We start from the raw sequence: 22,682 nt of genomic DNA, 5'->3' as shown, positions 1-22,682 counted from the left end.
TTCCTGTGAAAATCTGATGCTGGGTAACTCACTGGCCAGCCGGTAGATGGAATCGCACATGAACATCTGCCCCTGGAAAGTCGGGAGGGGAAGTGTAATGGGAAGCAGCAGGAGGTGCATAAATGTAATTTTATCTTTCTCTGATTGAGCATGTAGAAGAATAGCTTGCCCATGTTGAGAGGGAGTGTGAAAACCACCTCGTCAATAGATAGAAATCATTAGGTTATTGCGCCAGTCAGGGCAAGAGGTTTTATTTCCAGACCATCAAGGGAGAAATAATTCTTTAGAAAAATCAATGAAATTTAAATGAGTACATCGGAGCGGCTGTTCTAGCCCCAAAGGTCCATCTAGTCAAGCACTGTGTTTCCAGCATATGTCCTTCATCAGGAGAACATAGTTGTGCAGTTCCCAGGGGCACCACGAACCTGAGATACGTGGAGATGTGAACCACCACACAAGCGACTGCCATCCGCTCGTATCCTTCCAGTTCCCTCCTGTCTGATCTGAAAATGAGGCTGTTTGGGTAATTCTGATGGGAGATCTGATTCTGATGGCAGATGTGAGGGCCTGGCACCCCCCTGCGCAGCCTCAGCTCAAGTCCTGGCCAAGGACCCGGTGGCACCATGTACCCATTGGCAGAGCCAGGCAGGAGTTACCTTGGGTCAACATCTCCATCTGTGTGGTTGGACACAGAGGAGATGAACTGTCCCCAGAAATGTCTCTGGATCACGTCAGCTGGGCTGGAGGCCTCGGTCACACTCTGCCACATCCCTGAACCTGGGAGTCAGCCCATGGGGGAACTGGTGGGGGAGAACCTGCCCAGCCATGGGGGAACTGGTGAACTGTCTGGTGTGCTCCTGCTCACTTACAAGGAACCGAAATAGATATCAAGAGATGCTTTTATCTGTTCACAGCTTCCATTTGGTCCTCAGTGCTCAGCCACCAAGGACTTTGCCCTCAGAGTCGGTCTGGGCAGTGTCCAACTCTGCAGCTCTGGAGTTGAATCCTTCCAAAATGCCATCAGCAGCTGGGCCATCTCTCTAATATCATGGTAATAACCATGAATTAATGTGCTCATAAAAAATAAAGCTTGAAGGAGCCTAAGGAAGTCAAAGCAAAACCAACCATACCAGGTGTTTTTCTGGTTTCCTTTCAAAGGCTTCCAGTAATGGAATTTCTATGGCTTCTCCAAGAAACCATTTCCCAGCATCTGTCTCCTTCTGTTTTGGTTTACACTTGTGATGTCTTCTCCCAGGCAAGACAGACAGACAGACAGCATTTTCTTCCTCTTTTCAGTAGCTTTTTTACACATTTAAAGACCTTCACATTTATCCTGTTTTGCCTCCATCTTCACTAAACGATTTTCTTTCTTTCTTTCCATCTCTCCTGCTAGGTCAGATTTTCTATCCTTCTCCCCGTTCCTACTGCTGTCCTCTATTCTTACCCTTATCCAAACCTGAAATCTATGGATAATGCTTAGGGTAAGCTCCATCAAGCCTTTTCCAGCAACCTGCTCATAGGAGACTTTGACCCGCAAAGACCATGCATTATTCAGAGCGGTTCTTTGGCATTTCTGCTTCGCTGACACACAACACAGCACCAATCATTTCACCTTTATAGCTCCCAGCAAAGTCTGTCAGACCTCAGCCTCGCTCACAACTACTCTGTTAACATCCTGAAAGCCTTCAGAGCTCCTCAAAGCCTCACACTGAGACCTGGTTACTTCTTGCTCTTCCAGCCCAAACAACACACTCTTTGACTTCTAAAACTGACACTGTCTCTGCAAAGGAGATGTGAGAATTTGTTCGTCCTCCTGCTCTTTAATTGCTGTCCTTGTCCCCTGCAGATCCGTCAAGTCACCAACCGTGATGAAATCTCATGATTTCTCATGTCTGTAAATATTTTCTAAAATTATGTTTCCTTCTTAAGACTTTAAAAACTAGGCCAAAAAGAACAACTGGGATATTTAGGAATCAGGTTTGCCTTTGGCTTTTTTGATCAAGAATGCTTTTAATGGGCTCAGCTGTCAACATCAGGACTGACTTAATAATAAATGTCTGACATTTCAGTCATTACTCAGAGTTTTAATCCTTCCCCTCCCTCCGGTGCCTGCCTGTTTACTTCACTCATGCTGGCGTTTCCATTGTGGGCCTGGGAGCTGAAAGAGGAGCAAAGCTCCCCCTAAACACCCAGCAGTCTCTCCCAGTCAACAAGTCACTCGGGAAGGTCAGAGGAGGAGAGGATGCCCAGGGAGAACAGTGCTATGGGAACCTGCGAATAAACCCAGCGTGGCAGTCACAGCTTGCTAAAGCCTGGGCTGGCTGCTCCACATAGGTTAGTCCTAGCATGGGGCTCCAGGGGAGGGAAAAGTGACAAACTGGGCTTTGCTGGTGCAAGAGCCTTTGGGTTTCTTCACTTTTATGAGCTCCTACACCAGCACAGGCTGGTTGATGCTTCTTTTTGGCCAAAGGAATGTGCTCTGCAGAAAAACTCAAGCTTAAGAAGAGTTGTCTGGGTTTTAGCAGAGCCTGCCCGGGCCAGCTTCTGCTCAGGGACCTGCAGCATCAGTCTGGAGCAAGAGGGGACAAGTAAGAGGGGACAGCTGCAGCCCCTCCACCGCAAGTCACACCCGAGGGTGTCAAAACACACAGGAATGGACAGTCAGTGCCAGGCCATTGGGTTTTCATAAAGCACACAATAAATATTCACATTTTTTAAACTTTACTCTCTTACTAATAAGACCCTGGCTCAATGTGTTCCATGTTTTGGGGATTTTTTTCTTTTTATGTTGTATATGGCAGCCTAATTACAGTCATTACATTGCCTCAAACTCTTTAAAAGAAGTTGCTACATATAATTATGTGCACGTAAGTGAGAATAATGCCATGCCTAATACTGGGGGACTCCATGTACACTGGAGCAGCCCATGCCCTCCCAAAGGAGAACCGAAAGGGTTAACACCACAGCTTGCACCCAGGCCAAAATGCACATTTCCAGGAGCATTTTAGATCAGTTGCCCATCATCTCCATCCCATGATATATGTATTGGACCCTGGGTATTGTCTGTTCTATTTAACAAAACCAGAACAAGTTTTCCTGTAATGTGGCTCTAGCAGGTGATTGCCCACGCCACCGATTTCCAGTAAACCTGCAGCGTGAGCGTGATCCATTCAAGAAACAGCAAACAGCTAAATTCCTGGAAGTGCTTATGACGACTGGCTCATCTCGCCGCAGTACAACCAGTTCCCACCTTTTCTAATGAAAACAAAATTATTAAATCACATGTTGGTGTGGCTCCCACCCGGCTGCTTCCCGGGGGGCGCCCGTGCAGCTGGCGGCACCAGGCGTTTGCAGACACACGTTTTCCCCAGGTCACAGCACAACAGCCACTTCGCAGTAACTTCAGCTTGTTTATTTGGCTGATCGAGGTCTGAGAACACCAGGCTCTGTGTGTCCTTGAGCAATCAGACCACCACATCACACACACAGGGGAAATGCGAGTCCAGGAGGGGATGCACAGCCTGTTGACAGCTCCATCCATTCAGCTCTGCGACCAAGACTTTCCTCTTTACGTTAGGGACTCTAGTGCCAAGCTCAGACCCTATTTTCATGACCATGAGCACTGTCCCGTCATCTTCACACTCTGCTTCTCCATCTATTGAACAAACCACGGCAGGGACTCGCCGCCTCCTCAGATGGTTTGATGTTGTATGCCCTGCTGAAATCATACACTGTTTTGTTATGCAAAAGATAGTACAAAGAGTCCCTTCCGTGCAGCAGCAAGCAACACAAACATTTCCTAAACGAGACCAGCCAGACCCCGAGGCAGATATCGGTTCAATCTATAGGGAAATGCAAATTATTGTGCTGTATGCGTACTGCCAGGAGGAGTTTTGCAAATGCTTTAATGAAGCCTGGACTGCACCAAGGCAAGGATGTCAGAAATTAATTCCTGACGATCTCCAGTACAGAAGAAGCTCTTCATCTGTCTTTCCATCCAAGTTGCTTGGTTTTGCTTCTTTTCTCTTCAGGAATTAAGTGAATAAGTAATTACACGGGCAGAAATAAAACTAGCAAAAAGAGAGGATGAGAAAAAACGCCTCCAGCAAACTGGGGTAAGTTGAGGCAAATGACGGCTGCAAGGAGGCGGCCACCGCGCACAGCCAGGACTCCCAGGGCAGACCTGGTCAATTAGAGCTTTACCAGAAGCAGACTAATTTCACAAAAATAAACAAACCAGCTGGCCCTGAAACTTCTGTTTCCTCATCTACCCATCACTGACAAACACCAGCCATTTTTGCGTAGCCCTAGGAAAACACATGTTCTGCAAATCTTTAGTTTGTGGAATTCTGCTTTTCTCTGTGTGCAAAGGTCATTGCTGGGGATAGAAAAGGGGCTTCTGTTCCCAGAAGAGGCAAGAGGATGTGCCACCTTTGGCCAAAACAGGTGATATCCTTGTCCTTTCGCTGGTGGGACAAGTGTCCTCCACACATACCTGGCTCTAGCTGGCTGTTTTGCTGTGGTCCCCTCTCCCGACAGCCTCGTCACCTCTCACTGGGGTTCACATGGGGACTTCAAGTGAGAAACACGATGCTGTCAATAAAAGCTCCTTGCACAATATATCCACATGCCTGGAAGGTGTGAATGGCATCTCAACTCCAGTGGCCCAAGCGTTAAACAGCAGTGAGTGGAAATGAGCAGGTCCTCTGGAAGTTGGGGATCTTGGTAGCCTAGGCTGGGACCGAAGGGTGGATGTACCTCCCTGGTTCCTTATTGATACTTACACCAGCTTTGGATTAAAATGATTGAAAATCAGGACAAAGGTCCTGCTCTGGAGAAACACCAAAATTAACCAAGTGAAGACAAAAGCATAATGACCAGTCTTTGGGATCATGGTCTGCAGTTCAGCAGGTGGGGAGGTGAGAATCCAGCTGGCCTCCAGGCTCGGAGCACAGTGCCAAATAAGTGCCAAACCTTCCCTCCATGCGGGGCATCGAAAATGGGAAGCCCAAGTCCCACAGCCAAGAAAGGACCAACAGATGCAGCTGCTTTAAAAGCCTTGCCTGGTGCTACCCTTGCAATCTGGTGCTGGCCCACCCCTTGGTGGCATGTCCCACCAGAGCCATACCCCTTTTTCTTCTCGTTTGGCACTGCCAATGCATCACAAACCAGGTAAAACTCTTCCTGCACCGAGTGATTCAAACGATCTGTGCCTAATAGACCATCCAACTCATTGCTATTTGTTTTGGCATCTTTGTTTTAAATCCCACTTAGAACTGTCTAACCACCGAGATTACACCAGTAACAACTGCCACACAAACACCTCTATTACTACCTGTACATTGGAAAGGTGGGGGTTTTTTCTCGCCTTTTTGTTAATACAGCATTGGCAGCAAATTGCACTAAGGAAGGAGGATGGGGTGTGACAATAATTATGCTGTCCAAGTCTGTATGACATCAGTGTCGCCTGCTGGTACTAGACACTGCAGAAACCTGTGTAGGCTTGTAGCACACAGGCACACTGAGCAGGATCCACAGGTGCCCAGTTTAATAGCTCTCGCTCAGCACTGCCATCCAATTCTCCTCCAAAATAATTAGACAAGCTTGGCTGGTGTCAGGCAAAACAGACATCACCTCTAATACCAGACCCTGCTGGGCGCAGCTCCGGGGGTGTCCAGCCTTCCTGTGCGAGGACAGGATCCGAGCTACGAAGCAAAGTGTCCAAAAGGATTTTTACAAAGTGACATTTGGACAACAGTTGAAAATTCATGCAGCCCAGGTCACCTGGTTGCAGTCGGTCTGTCTGTTTTCAGTCTCCTGGATGCACATACAAAGCTAGCCCGAATCTCCAAAAGGGAAGGGAGGGGTTTTATGATGCAAAATTGAGGGCTGTGACTGATATCAATTCAGTCAACACGTGTCACCGAAAACATTTCCTCCCAAGCATCGCTCTGTGAGCTTCACACACCCCTCTCCAGGACCTCCCAAGCTGAACAGCTTTCCACAGAAAGGCTGTTTTGTGAAATGGAGTTTTTCTGTAGAAGTGCTTTGTTTTTGATGACTTTTCCTGAAACTTCCAATTTTCTTCTCCAGAAATTTATTCGTAAGAATTAAATTTTCCCATCAGTTTTCCATTTCAAAATTATCCTGCCGCATATTTCACCAACCCTATAAATTAAAAGATTCAGCTTAGATTTAGATTAAAATATTTAAAGCTAAATAAATAAATAAATCCTAGATTTCTTTAAAGGAAATAAATAGTCCCTTTGAATCAGCCAAGGGCGTCCAGGATTTCCTTTTCAAGGAATTTCTAGGAACCTCTAAAATGGGACATTTCCTGCCATTTCTCACCAGACACAGTTTCACATCCCAGACCTCCTGGGAGACTTCTACAGCTCCTCCACTGCTCTGCCACAACACGGTCCTCACGACTGCTGCATTTCCAAATGTTTGAGGATACACCTCAAAGCGCTTGCTCTGCACACACGAGGCAGCTCTGAGCACCCTGACTGCCTGTGCAGAGCATTTCATGCTTCATGAACTCGCATCGAAGAAGGTGGAACGATGGAATCATCCTAAAACCAGTTCTCACAGCCCTTACTTGTGTGCATTGCTCCGGATTTGTGCGTTTTGGCCTTGTTTGCATTTCAAGAGCCTTCAAGCAAACAGCTGAGAAGAAAAACAGACGGTGCAATTAAACACCAAAATTCTCCACCATGGGGCGCCCTGCCAAATCTCTCAAACCCTCCCAGGATGGCTGAACGGGAAGGTTGTGGAGCAAGCAGGCTCTTTGCTGTCTCAATGCTGTGCAAGGAATCAGGTGAAAGACCATTTCCTTAAGGCAGAAGATCCGAGAGCCCTACAAAAATCAAGGCAGAAAGGCCCAAAATGTCCATACAGAACCTCACAGGGTCTCAAAGGAGCAATCACAGACCAGCACCTTCCTCTGTGCGCAGCTTCCCTGCACCAGAGGCAAAAAGCTGAGTGAAACGGGTCCAGAAGCACGAGGATGGAGCTTTAAGAGCGACACGTGGGCTCGGTTGCTGCAGCACCTTGCAGGCTGGGATGAAGCCAGAGAGCACCCCATCTGCACCGGCTGCCAGCAGCCATCACATACATGTCCCTGCCTTCACGCTGGCGTCCTCGTACATGAGGAAGACCAGGGGACAAAGAGCTCCACGGAGGATGCAAATTTGATTTTTAATATTAGTTACATTCAAGAGGTAGATATTCACCTCCCAGCTTGTGCCACCAGCATCTGGCCTACAGCACACAACACACTGGTTTCCCAGGAATGTGTGAACCTGTCTCAAAAAACCTCAAAACAACCAAGTAAGGTGTTGTTAGCTTTGCCTTTCTCAACAGCACAAGTCCAGACCTAGGAAGCCAGCGTGTGGCTTACAGCACAACCAGGGCTCTTTTTTCCCTTTGAAATGCTTCATCCTTTTTGTGTCTCAACTTGCTCGTTTTGCTTTGTACGTTTTTCTTTTTTCATCTAGAGTCGGTACAGCAAATCTATCAATCACACTCCCAACAGTTTGGTGTAAATATGGAAGTAAGTATTTGTTTTTCCAGACTAGTACAGGACAAACTACCTTCTCGGTTTCGCGGCAGGCACGGCATGAAGTCAGGGCATTTTAGACCTCTCCACGCTCCTGGGGACAAGAACCAAATGTCACAAAGTCCTCCTGCCTGCCAAATCCAGGCAGAGACTGCCAGAAAGAAGCTGCTTAAACATCTTAGCCAGAACCTGCACACTTATTTCCCCAGCACAGGCAGGGTTTGGGATGTAGAGGATTAGCAGTGAGCTCTGCACCTCCTCGAGCAGCCGGGAACCACAGCCCTCAGCACAGGATGGTGGTGGCACGGCTTACAAGAAGCTTTCCGAATAGATCCCATCTCTTCCAGGCACTGACGCACAGTGTTTGATGAGCTCCATGTTACCATAAAACACCACTGTCCAAGAGGGGTTGGGAAGGGATATCAGGAATAACGAGCGCTCATTCCATTACATTCAGCAATGTCACCACTCGCACACAATGTGCCAGGAACTCGGTCATTTTCAAGGAATGTTTTTGCTTTGAGTCCCAAAGGAGGAATTCCGTTTTCCTGAAGTAACCCCAAAGCTCCCAGCCTGTTGCTGCATAGAAAGGCTTATCCCACATTACTCCTAGATATGACTGGATCCCTGCCCAAAAGGACTGTTCTCCTGGATGCACAGCCGTCTTTCTCCTCTTTTGCAAATACCCCTCAGACCTTCAGAAACACACACACACCATTTGAAATCACTCGCACCCCAGGGAGGTGTTGAAACTGAACTAACACTGTGCGCGCTCACCGCCAGCCCAGCACCAAACCATCGCCGCTGTCTTGCTCCATATACACAGGGCTGGGCAAGCTCAGCCCCAGGGTTATTTTGCCTCCAGCACAGACCAGTAGCATTGCTTAGGTAAAGAGAATGAAAGCAGGTTCCCCAGCCCACCTTCCTCACCTCTAATACCCAGCAATATCACAACTGTGGCTCGCCAGCCTCACACCTACATCGCGCTGTAGTTTATTACCACTGAGGCCTCTAGATGCTCGTCTCACCATCCTCTACTCCCCCCACCCTCAGCACACGCCTGCAAACACTGCAGCAAACACCGTGGCCCATGCTCAAGAGCTTGTTTTGTATGTGCAATGCGCTCTTACCCTCCCCCAGACATTATTTAGGGGGAGACTGCACCCCTCAGCTCAACACACACAGAGCAAATCACTGTCCACGGCTGCGGGAAGAACAGTTTGTTTTACTTTTCCCAGCTGTAGATATTTGTTTTATTTCCATAACAGGTTTCAATAAGGGCATCTCTTAAAAAGCTCTCTTTCCCACAAGAATCCAGCCTGCTCCTTGCTTTTATCTCTGTAAAAAGGAAACAAGATCTACTAACACAATCACTGTGCTTACTTGCTTTTAAGTCCACAAAATAAGGGGTCATGTGCCTGCACACAATGCCAGGGCTATGCAAGAGCCATTTCCAAGTCATCTGCTGGAATGTTTTATTCCAAAGCATGTTTGGTTTGATTTTTTTTTTTTGTGGGGGCTTAGAGTAAAGATGCTTTCAAAATGTGCCCATAAATCTCTGTGAAAGAAGGTTGCACAGCAGGTTGTTCAGATGCGTTACAGGATATGTAATCGAAGGTGTAGGAGAAAAGAGCCAGAATTAGGATCCTCTAGCCAAGAAGCAGCAGAGCCCCACAGTATCTCTGCCTCAGCCCCTACAAAGGCTTTACAACCCACCTCGCCTGATGACGTGGTGAACGGCGTTTTCCGTGGCGCTGCTGTAGGAGCCCGGGTAATTCTGCTGCTCAGGCCAGCTCACGTACATAAGAAACTCAGAGCCTGTAAACAGAGGATCAGGATGAGAAACGCAGCACACGGCGCTTCAAGGCAACGGCTGGGGCATCATGGCATGTTTCTGCTGACGTGACCCCCAGACCTGGACTGGGGGGACCGCTGGGTTCCTGTGCCCAGGCCCCACAGGGGCAGATAGCTGAGGAATAGATATTGAACAGTGATGGGCCCCTGAGCTCCTGTTCTGCACAACATCCTGTGCCTTCATGGTCAGGATCTTTAACCAATTAAAAAAAAAGGCAGCTTAAAAACCTCACGTGCCACAAGACAGCTAAGTCTTGACATGCAAGTGTTTCCCGCTGTAGGAAGTACTCGAAGTTTAACAAAAAATTTAAAAACCCCACCAACCCACAAAGCAAACTACAACAAAGCCTGCTTTGTTTTAACATGGACTCCTTCAAACCCTTTTACGACAGATTCCTTTGCCCATATATTTGGGGAAGCAACTTGCTGAATCTCTCACAGACAGGAGAGGTCCCAGCAGCAAGGCTGAATAGCTCTTCAGATCTGCATTTTCATTCTACCTCTGGTCTATCAAACCCCCAAATTAGGGCTCATTCCCAGCAACACACCAGCAAAGACAAATGCACTTCAACCCAGCCCAGGCAGAAGCAGACGGCTGCCCTGAGAAATCTCTGACATACCCACGGCAAAAAAAAGCCAAGAGGAAAATGTGATTTTGCAGCTGGGACTCTTGACTGTGTCCCAAAGTAGCATTAATCCACCTCACCTTCCTCAACACCACCAGGAAATAGCTGCAAAGAAGGGGTGGAGGAGGAAACAGAACCGCTTATGAAGCATCAGCTGCAGTCTAATTAGAGCTATTAGCAAGCTCTTAGTGGTGTTTATTAGCCTTTACCCAACATCGCTGAATGAAGCAATCCTGACATCAGCCTTCTGGCTTGGAAAGCTGTGCTCCAACCCCAGCTAGAGGAAGAGAAGTGTTTAGAAAGGTCAATCTAGTTATAATCACAGCTGCAGCTCTCCTAGCCAGCTCTGAGCTTGGTTTAAGCTCATAGGAACCAAAGACCTGGACAAGGGGACCCACCCTGCATGACAGAGGAATAAGATCTTGGAATCAGAGGAGGCCCATCACGGTATTTCTTTGAGCTAGAGCCCTCCTGCTTTGAGTTATAGCTACTGAATCATTACGAGTTGATGGCATCGTGCTGCCTTTTCTCTTCTGAGAATCATGAATTGCCAACCGTCTGCCCCAGCGATGCAGCAAGAGGCACTTGGATGACAAGGCAACAAGCCCTGAGCCTGGCGCAGGGTGAGCCGGCCATGGGTTGAGCGGGATTAAAATAAGATTTACATCTTCTGATGCACACAACATTCATCACTGGCTGCTCTTGGACGTCTTCAGCCTGTGAACAGTTTGTCTAACATGAGGTGTTTCTTAAACATGTCATGCCTTCCAAAGGACATGCAGCCGAAAGCCGCCTGCCGCAAGCAGGGCTAATCTCCCTGGAGTCACTTACAGTGACATATTTCAAGGGTGTTTATCATACAGAAAGGACGTTTAAAAATATACAAATGTATGTTATAAATCACAGCTTCTGTCGGGAAGGAGCAGGAGGAAGAAACCTGTATGATTTAACAAACTCTTAGAAATAACTCAATGTGGAGAAAATTTACGGGGAGGGAATCTTAGCTATGGGTTTTCCACAGCTAGTCATGGTTAGTACAGCGGGGCCAAAACCCACACAAGCAGGATGCCACAATAAATTAAAGCACTTGGCAAAATCACAACAACTTTAACCAAAGGAAACACTTAACTCCTCTGTGTCTTTCTCAAGCACATACATGGACTGGCAAGATCTTCCCCATCTCTGTGCTGGACACCCTGCCTTGCTTTTGTGGTCTAGCTACCACAATCCACAATCTGCACAACAATTTCCCTTTCAGATAAGCATAACTAGGTGTCTGCCATCTCAATGGTCTGCCTGAGGTGCCTCGGATGGAGGAAACCCCACAGAAAGTCTTGACTCCTAGTGCTGAGTGCCAGATCAGTACGTGAAAATCTGATCAGCGCTCTGAGCTCTGACTCACTCCCAGCATGTGCAACAACTGACTGCTGCGGTCACAAGGCTTTGAAAGACAAAGATATATCTTTCAAAGTTCATGGTTATGAAGAATTGCAATTGCTTTGCAGGAAGGTGTTGGTGGAAGCCACCTTTGGGACCTGGCTGATGTGACCACCAACTCTGCAGGCTGTAGGCTGGATCATGCCTTAGCCACCGAAATCAACAGAACTTGCAATGTTTGCAGCGCATTCTCCCCTCTTGAGGAGCAAAGGCTGTGGTCCATGAAGGTGTTGCTGCAGTCACAGCCACCTACAAGCAGCAGCAGCAGCAGCTCTTTTGGAAGACAAAATGTGGTGAAAAGAAACTTTGATTTCATCCTGGTTACAGCTCAGACACACGGCTTCCAAAAAACAGTCATGTTCAAAAGACAGAGCCTGCATCCAAGCTTTGCTCTCACCATCAGCGTTTTCTTGCACATCCTTCAGCCTCCCAGGTGCTGTTTGTGATCAGGCCACAGTGCTGGAAGGTGGATCCAGCTCGGTGGCTTACGCTTGCCAAGCAGCCCTGTCATTCAGCAGAGCCTGTGGGAGGGAGAAGCTGTTACCACACCCCCGACCCATGGCCCTTCTGCTGATCCATCCCAAACATCTTGAAGAGGAGATGATGCCACTTTTCCCTCTCCAGGACCGAACATCCCAGAGAGGCCAGCGTGCGTGAGCCACTGGGAATGAGAGCGAGTTGTCCGCAAGGAAATCTTGCCCCCCACACCCAGGGTACCCCTGCAGAGGGGTCAGACCACCTCATCCTGTCCAGCCCTGGGCACAGCAGCTCCCTTCCCAGCACCACAGCAGCCCTGTGTGAACCACCCTGCACTGCAAGGAAACGCTGCTTGGTCTCCGGGATACCTGCAGGTGATGATGTGAAATGTGAATAAAGCAAGCAGTTTGTGCAGAAAAGTAATGATCCCTTTGGGATCTTCCAAGTTTATATGAAATTACACCAAGAAGCTACAAAGGAGGGGTGCTCAGCAGAGAAGGGAGTGGGATAATCTGCTGGTGTAAAGCCCCGCAGCTCCCAGAAGCCGTTAACGACGTAAAGCAGAGTTGGCATTTGAGGATGCACATGATCTTCTAGTTTGTGTATGTCAGGACATCTGCTACTACAACCTCATAGAGCTAAAACTACCTCTGCCTTCACCTGCGGTTGCTGACAAGTGTAGTGTAGAGTAACGCGCTGAGCTGAACCTCACGCAGGGGATTCCACTCCTTCATGCCAATTTATAGCCAATTCAGGATTTCAGCAACTGTTATTTATCACCAGGGCTCCCTGCTAACCGTTACCACATCAGTGAGGAGTTATTCAAAATGAGTTTCCAAATTAGTGACTCTGCATCCATTTATTTTATGTTCATTTCAGTTTATGAGGAATGTCAGCAAATCACAGGATCCCACTCAGGGTAAATTACCTGGGGATTTTACGCATGATCATTCTGCTGAGCTGCAAAGGCAGCGTGGCAGCGAGCTCGTCATGCTGCTCGCAGTGCCTAAGGCACCAGGGAGAAGGAGCCCAACCACTTCCAGAGGATGATCAAGTTGGAAAGATGCTTAAAACATCCTGTAAGCATGAATGAGGCTTCCATGTGCAAAGGAGAGCATGCCCAGACTGTGCGCCCATCTCCCGACTCCTGCAGGTAATTCTCCTCTCCCCATATTTATTGTTACTGAATGAGAGAGGAAACAAGAGCCTCCTCTCTTTCTGCCTGACTTTATTCTTTGAGACAAGAGCTTTTCTCCCTGGCAGAAAGCAAACTAGGGCTTGTTTTGTTTAGAAGCAAAGAAACAGCAGGTCTTGACTCCATGGATTTCTGGCAAGAGTTATGCCTTGGAAAAACAGTTGTGTTGGCAGCAACGTGAAAGTCTCCTGCTTGCTGGAGCAGCCTTTGGCCCCTGTGGATGTTTCTCCCCAAACCAACTGCAAAACAGCAGAACAGCAAAAGGCCAAACTAACAAAACTAACCAAGCCAACGGAATGGAACTCCCGAATGGAAATGTCCAATTATATACAAAGCATGACGCTAATGGTATGGAATATTTTCATTGATCAACAAAGATGTCAGTCAATGCCTGTCCCATCTATGCCCCCCTTCCTAGCTGCCTTGCATCTGCAGATAGAAAGCCCAGAAAGACCTTGGTTTCCTTAACAACCACTAAGATATCAGTAAGTTCTTACATTCTTTTCACACTGATTCAAAAGCAGAGCTAGCCACTAGAAAAAAAATGTTAGCTCTGTCTCAGAGAAAAGCAATATTATCTCATTATTCTTATACCAAACACAAAACAAAGACCATGCTAGCTGAGAAGAAAAGTTTGTAACTGTGTGGAAAATTAACTCAATTTCAGTCAAACCATCACAGAGACATAGGCCAAAATAAAACCATCCCTGGCCAGGCCCAAAGCTGTAGAAGAGCCACAGGCATGGGGCATGGGAGTGAAGAAGCAGCTGTTTGCTTTTCTTCCAAAGGTGTCTTCTGGCTGGTGTCCGGCACTCAGTTTATCCCATGCAGATCCCTCCATAGCAGTAAGGATGGGTTTATCCCCCAGTACAGGAATGCCAAGTGTCTCACCCTTCACGAGCCACCAGCCAGGAGCCGGTGAGCAGCTGGTCCAGGCACTGCACGGCAGGGAACGAGCAGCCGCCCTGTGACAGCTGTTGTGACAGCTGGTGGGACAGCTCTGGTTGCAGGACAGTGCAGCTGGGGGAGATCTGCAGCCCTGGTCCTTCCCAGGGCATCAGGGCCAGCAGAGACAATAGCGAGCGGTGTAGGACACAGCTCCAAACGCCAGGGCTGGCATTTCCAAACCCATGGTGGTGTTTGAACAAAAGCTTTGGCTTTTTTTCTTTTCTTTTTCACTTCTTTTTTCTCTTGTCTTCTCTTCTCCTCTTCTTTTCTTCTTCTCTCTCTCTTCTTTTTTTCCTTTTCTTTTTTAGACACATGTCCAAATAAAACAGTGTTGTCCCGCTGCCTTCAGCCTTGTGTTACTGCTCCTTCCCTAATGAATCTCCAGTGACCTGCAAGCCCCAAATCCTGCACATCTCTCATGCTCTCTTGCTGCCCTACAAGATGGCCACAGCTAATTTTCATGGCAAATTTCCCAGCTTGAAAACGAAGCAGCACAAGGAAGGGCAAGTGATGTTTCTTTCTGTTTAGCTATTCAGCTAACAGTAGGGATAAGCTTGTGGAGGGACAGCAGAACAGCCACCAAGCCACAGCTCTGAACATCACCCTGTACATGGTGGTGCCCCAGAAATAGGAGAGCGACCAGATAAAAGTAAACTGCTGGGACCATTTCTCATCTTGATCCCAGGGAGCAAGGAAATTCCTTCTTTGTGGTCCTTCTTGCACCCCCATGCTGCTGCTTACCCCATCACAGCCCCATCCCACCGCCAGCCCTCCTGATGAACTCTGCCATGTATGTGTCCCTAAGTATAAAACTAGCTGCGCAGTGGGTCTGGGGACTTGTGCACAGAGATGGCTGTGTGTTTCCTATAGTGGTCTTGCACCTTTGATCTCCAGAATATGTATTTCAAGCCCAGAATGGGCTTTTGTGCTGGCCAAGGAAATAACTACATAAAAGGACAGAAAGAGCTGATAAGGAATGGGGTAAAAGGATTGTGCTGCAAAGGAAAAAGGCAGCCTACCCCTATGTCTTGAAACGCCCAAGACATAAAGTGAGAACTAGCAAAGGTCAGGCTGAATTGGCTCTTGCAGAAGATGGCAAGAAAATAACAAGAGGAGTTTTAGCTGTAGCATCAGAGGAAATGAAGGAAAGAAGAAATGGAGCTGCTGTACAGAGAGGATGGGGTATAGATTAAAGTTAGTCCGTGTGTGATCCAAAACTAATACCTCCTCTTTATAATGTCCTGTCAGTGTGCAGAGGGCATGAGGATAACAGGAACAAGGAGATGGATGTAGAAATGTCACATCCCTCCAGATCACAAGTCAGAGAGCAGTGAGCTCATGTCACAGGCATGGCTGGTTTCTATCCCCCAACACTGAACACCCAAAACTGAAACCTGCCCATTGAAACATTCACCAAGCACAGGGAAAGCAGAACAGAAAACATAGCACCTCGACCCAAGAGGGCAAAAAATGCCATTCCACCAACTGCAAATCATTCTGGTTGTTCCATGCTACACACCAGACATAGAACAAAGTCCAAGGGAAGGGGGAGTCAGAGCTTGGGAGTCTATCAGCCAGTTTTCCACTCCCCCAAGGGTGCCAGACAGCCTGAAACCACTTGCAGATAAGATATTGCCTTTGTAAATGGGAGGAATTGAGATCTAATCTACCTCAAGTGCATTAAAGTGTTTGCTGGAGCACCATGCCACTAAGTCCCCAGTAGCCCAGGGGGACAGGGACCAGCTCAGCACCAGCGCTGGGCTTCTGGGCTGGCAGGGTTATGGCAGGGGCTGGGCCAGGCAGGGGACAGGCTTTTATGGATTATCTCAGCACCAAAGCAGGACTGGGCTCACAGCATTCGTGAGTCTGAAATGTCCCAGGTAAATGGCGATCCAGAAGCAAGAGTCTTCAGGCATTGCTGTGGGAGTATCCCAGCATCATGACTCGGGACCAGTTTTGGTGCCAGCCAAAAATAAATCTCATTCCCTTCAGTTCCTGCCCGCCTGCAGCATACATGTGAGTGCTAATTCTCCTTCCCATAACTGAAAGGCTCAACCTGCAATCCGATTTCTAGACATTTCTAGGAAAACCCCCCATCTCTGCTAGCAGAAAGTCAAGACTGCAACGTGCCTAATCAGCTATGCTAATCTAATGCTGCCACGCAGAGCCGCCGCACGCAGCTCCCATCACTAACAGGCTCTGGCTGCACAGCCCAGCAGCAGCCTCGGTTTGTTTATTTGGAGTGATCTACCTCTGAATTTCTCACCCTCCTTCCAAGAAGCCGACACCCCCAAAACTCGAATCGCTCCATTGCACCTACCAGTGCCTCTCCAGGCTCCGCAGACTGGGAAGCAGGCTGGGTCTGGGGGGGCTCAGCTTGCAGAGCGCCACAGGCGAGTACTGGAACAACCACAGCACTAATTCAATTTCTACCCGTTTTCCCTTTTGCCTTCACTTCATTATAGATTATTATTTTTTAAACTGAAGCAAACAGAGTCGATCCTGCTTCCAGCTGAATTGCCCAAGGGCTGGCTCCTCTTCTCCAGCCAGCAGATACAAACTCTACAGCAAGCTCCTTCTCAACAGACCTGCACTCTCCAGGGAGCAACGCTTTGTTTGGGAATGGTCCCTCGTCTTTTATGGAAAGTAGCGTTTAATTTTCAGTTAGTGGCTATTTCATGCAGCTTTTCAACCAGATAAGAAATGGCATCCATGCACAGACTTAAAAGAGAGTCATTCCCAGCTTGAATTGGGGAAAAAGTTGAGATGTCAATATATTTTGCAAGTGAAGCATCCAGAGCAATAACAGAAAGGGTCATTTCACTTCCATTTCCAGCCCTTTCTGCAGCCCAACCTACTTGCTATGCTGCAGATGAGCACAAATTTCTAAATAAGTTGTTTCAAAGCTAAAACCAAACCATTCTCTTTGAAAAGTGTCAATGCAAGACTTCACAAAGATATCTAAATATAGATACTTCAAAAGAACAAGTGCAATAAGGAGACTGGTCAAAACGTATCCTTTTCTGTGCAGGCTGGCAGCTTTGAAAAAACCCATGTTTTCTGATAAAAAGATGCTAAACTGCAAATGTTCCTTGGCAGGTCCCTGCGCTGCTGCGCGACGGCTCGTCCTGGTGCAGGGGGCTGTGCTCGTCCCATCCCAGCACCAAGCAGAGAAGCCACCGGATGCACGGTGACAACTGGACAACCTTTCCAAGGAACACCATGGCTCTCTTCCACTTTCTTCACCAAATGCCTCGTAGTTTGGGGTCCCGCTGTGGGGTATATGTAGCTGGAGACAAGAGGACGCTGATGCTGTGCTGGGCTGCAGGACCCCTCTCATCTCCGCAGCAATTACCCCATCCCTTGTATAATATAAACTCCATGGGGCTTCACAAAAGACAGCAGATCAAAGCTCTGATCCCACCACCTCTTGCATGGCTGCAAAGGTTACTTTGGGCCCCCCCAAACCCCTGCCTCCCCTTGGACATCCCACGCTGTGCCAGTGAGAGCGCTGCAGGCAGGGGCTCAGCACCCGGGCAGCAATCGGCAATAGGGTCAGCCCTGCCTTTCCTGAGCAAGTCCAGCTGAATTTTACTAAAATATTTTCAATCATGTTTGTAACGATTTGAGCTGTTCTGGAGCACTCCCTGCAGACCTGAGCCGGGTTTCGGGGGGAGCCTGCCCTCTGAGAGAACTCTTTCCTATTTTTGTCGGCACATTGAACATAGCCTCTAAATTAAAATCTTCTGTTTCAAGTCTATTTTGATCAACCCCACTTCCTTCAGTTTAAAAGATACAATAAGAATAGATGAGCTCTTACAAATTAAAAGCCTCTCTTGCTTAACAAATTGTCTCTTTGCAATAATTAATTGTCTGGAGAGAGATTCAAGCCCTATGTTTTTGGCTTTATTCCAGGCTCCGTAATGGGGGAAAAAAAAAAAAAGTATATTTGGGAATTTGTTGCCTCACCACACTGGCTCTCACGCTTCCTATACAAGGCAGGACCGGTCTGACGAGTCCACCTAGGGCAAGCCGGTCCTTGAAGCAGCAGCATCTGCTCTGCTCCACCAGCAGGGCTGTCATCGAGTGCCTGTCACGCGTCTCTGCGTTGTGTTTTGCAGGGGGAGGCTCCGGGCACATTTCACCACCTGCTTTTTTATAATTCATAGTTGATTACTATTAGGCGGTAGGTCTTTCATTTCAAGCCACTATGGCCATTCCCACACTGATGGTTCCCAGAAGCTCATGGTGTATGGGTGTTGCATATATGGAAGATGTGAGAGCAATGCACGGGTGCTGGGGCGGCTGCTGCTAGTGATGCCTCTTGCCAGGTGCTCCAACTCCGTGCTGACTTTGGGACTTTGTCCAAGCCAAACTTTCTTAAGAAATTCCTTCCAGTGCCTTAGGATAAGTAAGTCAGAATTAATTTTAGTTTTTGCAGTCTAAGCTCTTGGCTGCTACTTCTCTCAGGGATAGGGAGTTCCTATTCTCCTTCCCTGTGGCAAAACTGGAAATATATGCAGGTTATGATATCTGCTCCTTAAAAATACCATCGGTCTTCTCTCAGAGGACATATCCTTCAGGCCTCTATTATGTGTGCTTCTCCGCCTTGGAGCTTTTCAGCCAGGAAAGTCTCCATAAAGAGAAAAATCATAGTTGGTTTTGCCTGCCCTGGTAGATGCTCCAGGTCCTCCTGCACACAGGAGACAAGTGGGAAGGCTGGTATGAGCCAGGATCAAGCCTGGGACCGTGAGAAGCCCCACCTGTAGCAGAGGACACTCACACTGCGGGTCAGGGCAGAAAGATCTCCTGCTTCTTTACCCCTTCCCATATGCAGTTGCAGCACCACTGCAAGCCAGGGAGCAGCATCCCAGAGCTGCAGCCCCCACTCCTACAAAGCCATCTGCAGTGGGATGTGAGATGGAGGTCGCAGCAGTTTGGCACAGAGGAACAGCATGTTGCAGAAAGGATGTCACAGCCTCTGTCCTGTCCTGGCTGAGCTTGCCCGCACTTGCTGCGAGGAGCCACCAGAGAAGTGATGCTGCTCCATCCCCGGGTGGCCCTCACCATCAGGGTCTGCATGCAGAGACCTGCTGGTGCCGACCACCCACACCAGTGCCCAGTTCCTCAGCTCGTGCTGGGAGCAGCTCAGCACCGCATTGGCTCCACGCTCCCCCCGCATCCCTCGGTCCTTGCACGGCGTCCCCATGCAGGCCGGGCACAGCAGGTCCCAGCGCGGGGCCGAGCAGGGTGTGAGCTGGCAGCAGCAGCCGGCAGCCTGCCCGGGCAATGCCTGCGGTCAGGTCCATGCACCAAGTTCTGTGCTCTTTGCCAGCCCCACGGCGGTCCCGCTGCAGGGGAGCGTTTTGCTAATCCTTTCATTCCTGCCCCGTGCCCAGCAGCACAACCTCCTGCCAGCTTTGCAGGGCAATGCTTTGGAAGCACCTCGGACTCGAACAGGCAATCCTGTCCTGCAAAGTGACAGGGCAAGAGGCGTCTTCCAGCCCCAAGAGGTCCTAAACCACCCAAACAGCCTCAGAGTAGGCACTTAAATACACAAACCAGACTTCACTGGCCCCAAGCTGAAACCAGGTAGCTCATTCCTACAGGAGTTGGCTGGCCTTCCCGACAGAGGGCCCAAAAATGCTGGGAGGGGTCTGAGCAGGGCTACAGCCCAGAGCATCCTATCCTCCCACGCTGCTCCCGGACCAAGAGCAACCCACAGTTCAGCCTCCTCCACCCCCAGAGGTGGCAACAGCTTTGCACAGCCCCAAATTAACCTGCTGCCACAAGATATCACCCAGGCCACGATCTCAGCAGTGTTTGGAAAAGGATTAAATATTTATCTGGAAAACAAGGACATGCACAATTGCATTTGGCAGGATTAGTGCTAAAGCCCATAAAAGACCCACTCATCAGAGCCGGAGCATCACTGCCTTCCTGGGGACGCCTCGTGCACACCAGCGGGTGGGTGCACCCTGTGCCAATGCTTCCGCTTCTCCCCCAGCCTTGTGGTCTGGTGGGAGATGACTGTCACCTCCTCCATGGACTTCAGCCTCTCCTTTTTCTCTCTACAGAAGAAAAACCTTGTGCTGGAGTCATACAAACTGCTCTCTCCTCAGCACAGTTTAATTTATGAGCAGTTGTATTCGCGTGAATTGGGGACCCTCCTTGGCCTTTGAACACACTGGAAATACATGTGAGCCTTCAGCTGCCTGAAGGATGCTTCATAGCAGTGCAAAGCCAGCCAGCACCCTCCAGTCCTCGATAGAGCTCGAAGAGCTTTGTATAACACAAATAAACCAGCAACCTGGAAATAAACCTCTAACATCCTCTCTCTTCACTAAGAGAAGCTTAAGAAATATATTACAGACTGTTTCTATAGTCTGACACTATATCACAGCAGATGGGATCCTGCTAAGTCTCCTTGGGATCAGCATTGCAGCAACCAAACAGGTGGAAAAGACCTGAGCATCCTTTTCTTCTCCAGTACATGTGTCCCAGCACAGGAAAGGTACCTTTGGACAGAGGCAGGAGCAGTTCCCTGAACAGCGGTCAGGCCCCATGTCAGACTCGCCATGATGGTTTCAAGTGTCCTTTCCTTGTAATACTTATTTCCCACAAGAATGCTCTTGCTTACATAGGCGCTGGCAGGGAGTATCGGAGATTTCTGTCATAATTTACCATTTTGCCCAGGACAGGATTTAACTGGAAAGTATTTGTTTTAAAAAGAAAACAAACTTCCACTATGTATATAATTCACTGGAAATCAAAGCGTTTGGATGATTCAAGCAAGCTACTGGCCTCTCACATCTAGCTAAGAGCAGCAGTCTGTGATGCGTCAGGACCTTCCTATGGCTCTTCAGTTTTGATTTTTCCAGAGTAAGCAACTCAGCACAAGTCCCATTTCACTAACCCAGGATCTTCTCCCAGAGTTCACATAAATGTCTCTGAAACCCAGCAGGACACCCCATCAGCTCCTCTCAGCCTGCACTGCCCAAGGAGCTGCTCCGCACTCAGATGTTTTGTTTTCTAGGTATTTTCTACTTCTCTTCCTTCTCCTTCTCCTTTGGCTTTTCCAAACACAGCCCAGGCTGGGGAGAGCAGCTCAGAGCTGCGTCTCTCAGCCCTTCTCGGAGCAGAGCTGCCATATGTGGTCTCCCAGGTTGGCTGCCACCGTCCGGGCACAACTTCACCATCTGAGGTTTTTCAGGAGCTCTTGTGTTTGCCAAATCTCACATCCCCCTGTTCCTGGAGTCCCAGACTTTCCCTGGCTTCTCTTGTACTTTCCCAACTCCCAGCATTGCTGTAGCCTTTAATAACTGCTGCTTTCCACACACACACACACAGAGGATGCTGGAAGGCCTCTCCTTGCTATTTTATTACTCACTCTGCAGCTCAGCACAGCCCACTGGGGGAATGTCCCAGTTCCTGAGTGTCTCTGGTTGCTGCCTGCTCCAGGCAGCCCGGCCAAGGTGGCCACGATGCCCCAGCACACATGGTGGGTCAACTGTCAGGTCTGATGTGTCTCAAGTGCCTCCTACCTTTTCAGAGTTTGCCACTACTGATGCTTTCCAACAGCAACCTCTGCAGGTATTACACCTGCCAATTCCCACGTTGCTTCTGCAGATGCATAATGCACAGCAGCCCATGCCAGCAGGAATGTCCCTTCACAACTCCTTTCAGCTCTAGGTCCAGCTGCTTCCCTGCACCTCAGTGCATGGTCCATACAGGCTGTACTTCTCACATCTCCAGTGCCATGTTCTCCAATTAACTCAGATTTAGCACACCAGCCCACACAGGCCCTCAGAAGCCCCCTAGTCACCCAGCCATTGCACAAGGTCAGATTTCAAAGCTCTCCTGTGCTCAGGGGGTTGCAGAAGTGGTGGATTTCCTCACGACCCAGACACCCCTCCAAGCATGAGGCCGCTCCATCACTGCACCCCAGCACCCTGCACACAGCACTGTTCTGAGGGGTGGGACTGAGGGATCCAGCACAGCAGCCCAGTCCCAGTCCCAGCTCCAGCCCCCAGCTGGTCCCCGGCTGCTGGGTGGGATGGGTCAGGATGCCAGTCCCAGCTGCTGGGGGAGGCAGTGTAGAGGGGACAGGGCAACCATTCCTCTCTGCTCGCTGCCTGCGGGGACTGATGAAGCCGGGTGAGAGTTTGGACCCTCAAAGCTCCCCAGAGGCGCTGGGAAGATGGAGTACACTGAGCCCAGATCCCGCCCCATGGGCCTCCCCTGCCCCCCAGGCAGCAAGGACCTTTTATTGGGAGAGATTAAGGCAAGGGGGCTGCAGAGGGGATCATGCCTCAATAACCAGAGCCCTTTATCCCTGCATGGCACTTCCCACCCCGAGTCTTTCAGACAAAAGATGCCTCCTAGAGCAGAGTCGAGTGAGGGGCCCTGGAATAAATCAACACCCCAGCGACTTTAGCTGACGCAGACATTCTTGAGCAGATTTGAATCTTGTTTTGCAGGAGGGATCCCTCTGCGGCCACACGCTGCACACACCAGCCACTTGAGAAGCTCCCGGCAGCCAGCCCATGGCTCTGCTACCCAGATACATCACAGGGAAAACTCT

The 22,682-nt window shown here is 49.0% G+C and overlaps 1 protein-coding gene across 9 annotated transcripts in view; it reads right to left on the bottom strand.

Annotated features, from left to right (window-relative positions):
- LOC136107712 (serine protease inhibitor Kazal-type 5-like) overlaps positions 1–22,682 on the bottom strand; it is a 119,498-nt gene that overhangs the window by 65,076 nt on the left and 31,740 nt on the right. For all 9 annotated transcript variants that reach the window (XM_071814670.1, XM_071814677.1, XM_071814669.1 and 6 more), the window contains exon 3: positions 9,278–9,379. The gene's annotated coding sequence lies outside the window, so the exon portion shown is untranslated. The remainder of the gene's footprint in view (positions 1–9,277; positions 9,380–22,682) is intronic.

The sequence above is a fragment of the Patagioenas fasciata genome, chromosome 14 (assembly GCF_037038585.1).
Source record: "Patagioenas fasciata isolate bPatFas1 chromosome 14, bPatFas1.hap1, whole genome shotgun sequence".
Classification (NCBI taxonomy): domain Eukaryota; kingdom Metazoa; phylum Chordata; class Aves; order Columbiformes; family Columbidae; genus Patagioenas; species Patagioenas fasciata.
This window is presented reverse-complemented; position numbering and strand designations above follow the sequence as displayed.